Consider the following 5,000-nt stretch of genomic DNA (forward strand, 5'->3'; position numbering starts at 1 on the left):
TAAAGTAGAGTTAATGTGGAAAAAGTTTTCTTGAGTCTCTAGAGTTAATGTGGTAAAGTTTTCTTGAGTTTCTAGATTAATGTGTTTTAGTTTCTAGAGTTATAGTGTAAGGTTTTCTTTTTTTGAGTCTCTAGAGTTAATGTGGTAAAGGTTTTCTTGAGTTTCTAGAGTTAATGTGGTAAAGTTTTCTTGAGTTTCTAGAGTTAATGTGGTAAAGGTTTTCTTGAGTTTCTAGAGTTAATGTGGTAAAGGTTTTCTGAGTTTCTAGAGTTAATGTGGTAAAGGTTTTCTTGAGTTTCTAGAGTTAATGTGGTAAAGGTTTTCTTGAGTTTCTAGAGTTAATGTGGTAAAGTTTTCTTGAGTTTTCTAGAGTTAATTTGGTATAAGTTATTTTGATCTCTTTCTCCTAGAGTTAATGTGGTAAAGTGTTCTTGAGTTTCTAGAGTTACGTGGTAAAGGTTTTATCTGCGTTTTCTTTAGAGTTAATGTGGTTAAGTTTTCTTGAGTTCTAGTAATGTGGTAAAGTTTTTTTCTGAAAAGGTTTTTTAGAGTTGTAAATGTGGTAAGTTTTCTTGAGTTTCTAGAGTTAATGTGGTAAAGTTTATTTGAGTCTCTAGAGTTAATGTGGTAAAGTTTTCTTGAGTTTCTAGAGTTAATGTGGTGAAATTGTTCTTGAGTTTCTAGAGTTAATGTGGTAAAGTTTTTAGAGCTAATGTGGTAAAGGTTTTCATGAGTTTCTAGAGTTGATGTGGTAAGTTTTTCTTAAGTTTCTGAGTAGATGTGGTAAAGATTTTTTTTGAGTTTCTAGAGTTAATGTGGTAAAGTTTTTTTTTAGTTTCTAGAGTTAATGTAGTAAAGTTTTCTTGAGTTTTTGAGTTGATGTGGTAAAGTTTGTCTTGAGTTTCTAGAGTTAATGTGGTAAATGTTTCTTGAGTGTCTATAGTTAATGTGGTATAGTTTCCTTGAGTTTATAGAGCTAATGTGGTAAAGGTTTTCTGGAGTTTATAGAGTTAATGTGGTAAAGGTTTTCTTGAGTTTATAGAGTTAATGTGGTAAAGGTTTTCTTGAGTTTCTAGAGCTAATGGTAGTAAAGGTTTTCTTGAGTCTCTGGAGTTAATGTGGTAAAGGTTTTCATGAGTTCCTGAGTTGATGTGGTAAAGTTTTCTTGAGTTTCTAGAGTAATGTGGTAAAGTTTTTTGTTTCTAGAGTCAATGTGGCAAAGATTTTTTGAGTTAATATGGTAAGTAATTGGAGTCGACGGTTTTATATACTATACAGTAATGAGAGTTTTGTCTGGTCCACTGCTGGTATAGCGGTTAGCTTGTTGAAATGCCACTTGGATATAGCGGGTTCGCGTCTCCCCCCATGCGATGAAAAATCACTGGCTCTGTATCACGATCAGCTACTGCTTAAATTTCAAGTGAATAGCCCCTTTATTGCGCTTGTGTCAAGTGGATAGGTTTCGTCTACTGAAATAATAATAATAATAATAATGATAATAATAATAATAAATTTGTTGATGAAACGAGGGAATGTTAAGTTAAATCAAAATATGCAATGCAGTCAGAGTCTGTGACAGCCGTATAATAAAGCTGAAAGCCTGTACACTTTTATGTCTTGGAAGTTTCACCTGACAAAATAAAGGAACTGTATGTGCTTCCAAACTACGTAGAACGGTACCTACTGCTTGATAAACAGACTTGTGGTGGGTAAGAAATGCAACTTACGTTTTACACATTACCTGTCTGAGTAGGTAATATTTTGATTTTTTAATATTTTTTCACCACAAAATTATCTGTTGGACTTTTATGGTCAATAGTGAAGCTGATCCAGCATGTCACTTAACAGATGCTTTACAGAAATGCAGAAACGTGCTAAAACATTTGGAAAGGCTGGTATCAAGGAATCTCTCCGGAGGATAGTTAGACTGGTAACAAAAACGTAGACTTATATTTAATGTCTCTGTAGGATACCTTGACACCAGGGACCAGTTTCGGATAATTGTACAGAATCAGTAAATGGCAGTAAGTGATTATGGCATCAAGGAGGCCAGCTTTAGGTACCTGTACAGAACCAGTAACTGACAGTAAGTATGGCATCAGAAGAGAATTCTATGATCTTTGAAAGGAAATGCGTCCTTGAAAAAGCCAGGACAATTAAAAAAAGTAGTTGGCACAGCTAGAACACCATGATCAGGTTCATAAAATGCATATTTTTAGCTTGGTACTGACGGATTGCTAAGTAAAACAGTCTGTGGAATAAAGAAAAAATCCACTGTTATACAGTAGACTGAATCCACAATTATAGTAAACTGGGTTACTGTGTGCAAGACAAATTTCTTTGCTTTTGTCTTTTACATAGTAATCCAGTTTACTTTATAATTGTGGACTTTTATTACACAATGAGAGCATTATTATTGCTTGTACCGGATACGTTATGTTCAGATCAATAATTTAGGACTTGCAAGTCTTACGCCATCCTTGTGCAAGGTTAGATTGCTGACAGGTTTTTGATTTGTGAAAGCAATGACGAGGTCTGTATGAGTGTTGCTGGCAGGTGTTGGCGGTGATGTGGGGCGGAGTATTTCAAGATTTCTAACAGGGTGGAAGTTTTAGAATCTGATGGTAATTTATGTTTTACTTACTCTTATTGAATCTCTCATATCAAGGAATGTTTATTGCTGTAACTAATTGTGAAGGACTTTTTGAAGATTGTTATACAGTGAGTAAAAATATGACCTAAGGTTGTTTCCTGGTAATTCAAAAGGCCTTAACTTTTGTCCCCAAAAAATTGTATACTCAAGGAAATATTGTTCAAGCTTAAGAGTAGAGGAAGGTGAACACAAGTTGGTACTTTGAAGTGTCAAGTATATACTAATAGCAAATTGTAAGGTTTTCAAGAAGAATAGTTCCGTACAAATGTGTATATAAGACATTAGGACCAAGGACCAATTTGAGACTTTCTCATAGCAACTGTCTTTACAAGAGGTCTTTGTTGTGTTCCAGCTGAAATTTCAAAGCAGAATTTTAGAAGTATGGTGAAAGAGATGATAAAATGAAGGTTACAGTGCCAGGATTCTGCAATGTACTCAGATTTAAGGAAATTTAAGATAAAACAAAGTGTTTTAAAGAAGGAGGGTTGAGGATCAGTTTAAGACTTCGCTAAAAGATCTTGTAGGGAAGATGCGAGTGAAGAATATTTGTGGATTCAGAGCTTGAACTTTTAAAGATAGTTTGGCCGATAACAAACTTAAATTTCAGTTAAAGTTTATGTGAGATACTCAGATCAGGATCAGTGAGTGTTAACGTTTTGGCATACAAGCCTGTTAAGGTTTGTTAAACTGAGGACAAATCTAAGACTTCAAAGTAAGGCCCTGGAAAAATATATAATAAGGGGCAGTGTAAGGTCTTATATAGTAAGACTAAGGATGAATTTAAGCTTGCAAAAGGTGGTTCCAGTAAATATTGATACCAAGAACCTTTCTATGGTTTCAGTGTACAGACTTACGAGTGATAGCACAAGGGGCCCATTTTAGGACCAAAAGTAGACATTTTTTTAAGACAGGCTGATTGATAACTAGCTTTAGGAAACAATGTATGGTGTACATAGGTTGGTAAGAATCCGAACCAGTATAGCATTCCAGAGTGCATTAGTCTTTGAAGGGTAATGAATCTAAGAGCGAATTTTATCATTGGGATTGTGTGTGTAGGCTGAACTTTGGAACGTTAAATTATTGCGAGATGGTCGTAACTCCAAAACTTATCCCGAGTCTCCCTTCTGGAAGAAATCTACACGAAAGACAGTTCCAGTATTCCCTTCAAGATGCTCCGAGGTATAATGAGAAGTTTCCGGTTTCAAAACACGTATTGAACACGAATGAAGGGACTAATAAACAGAACAGTTAAAGCAAAAATTGCTCTGGAACCAATTCACATACTTCAGTAAAAATGTGCGTCTCGTTCAATACAAACTGTTTAATAGAAGATGCTTGTTATCAATTTACTTTTTTTTTTATTGAATAGACACCAAGAAAATGAAATGCAAGAAGACTTTTTAACTATTCAGATTTGATTGGCACTCTTTTTCATCTTATTCTTCTTCTTCTTCTTTTTCTAGTTTTCAAGATAAACTAGTCATTCTCTAGTCATTGGCGTCCACAAAATGGCAAATTTACAACTAATACCTATATAGTCTATCACACTTCTGTCGCTGTATTCAAGTTCAGGATTGACGTTAATAAATTAATCTCATGTTTCAACGGTCTACAAAAATATATTTCCTTTTAAAATCCTTCAGTTTATGGTAATTCAGTTTTGTTTCCAACTCTTCGACGCTTCAGCGAGTCATCACCACCGTCCAAACTTTCTTTCCGTCGTGGGATATTCCAGGTTTGTTGTCCCCGAGAACAATTACAGTTCGTTTGTTCAGTTCATCACTGGCAAGTAACTTACAGTCTCAGGACGCTGGGAAGCCAGTAACTTACAGCCTCGGGAGTCTGGAAGCCAGTAACTTACAGCCTCGGGAGTCTGGAAGCCAGTAACTTACAGTCTCGGGAGTCTGGAAGCCAGTAACTTACAGCCTCTGGAGTCTGGAAGCCAGTAACTTACAGCCTCTGGAGTCTGGAAGCCAGTAACTTACAGCCTCTGGAGTCTGGAAGCCAGAAACTTACAGCCTCGGGAGTCTGGAAGCCAGTAACTTCCAGCCTCGGGACGCTGGAAGCCATTCACAAAATCCCAGTTTCTTAGTCACTCCATGCCACTGTCTGTTCCAGCCATTTCCCTGGAAAGTTTCCGAGTGGCCAAAATACGCACACCTTCAGAACATTTTCTAGAGATGATTTGAATAATGAGCATTTATTTTATATATATTTTTTATAAAGGTTTCTTCGAAAGGTCTTGAGACCCCGCGAATGTTTAGTATTATATACACGTGCATGCACAGTCTGGAAAGTAGTACATCCAGCACACGCGAACTTGTTTTCTGTTAGGCTTTATATATTT

The 5,000-nt window shown here is 36.0% G+C and overlaps 1 protein-coding gene and 1 long non-coding RNA gene across 5 annotated transcripts in view; one reads left to right on the plus strand and one right to left on the minus strand.

Moving 5' to 3' along the window:
- The window catches only part of LOC135202510 (uncharacterized), a 1,405-nt gene extending 149 nt beyond the window's left edge, over nucleotides 1-1,256 (plus strand). For both annotated transcript variants that reach the window (XR_010311753.1, XR_010311754.1), the window contains exons 2-4: nucleotides 151-318; nucleotides 568-723; nucleotides 1,128-1,256. This is a non-coding gene — a long non-coding RNA (uncharacterized LOC135202510). The remainder of the gene's footprint in view (nucleotides 1-150; nucleotides 319-567; nucleotides 724-1,127) is intronic.
- Nucleotides 577-5,000, minus strand: part of LOC135202509 (inactive tyrosine-protein kinase 7-like) — a 197,062-nt gene continuing 192,638 nt past the window's right edge. For all 3 annotated transcript variants that reach the window (XM_064231942.1, XM_064231940.1, XM_064231941.1), the window contains exon 7: nucleotides 577-5,000. This exon is cut by the window's right edge. The gene's annotated coding sequence lies outside the window, so the exon portion shown is untranslated.

Source organism: Macrobrachium nipponense, chromosome 30, assembly GCF_015104395.2.
Source record: "Macrobrachium nipponense isolate FS-2020 chromosome 30, ASM1510439v2, whole genome shotgun sequence".
NCBI lineage: Eukaryota > Metazoa > Arthropoda > Malacostraca > Decapoda > Palaemonidae > Macrobrachium > Macrobrachium nipponense.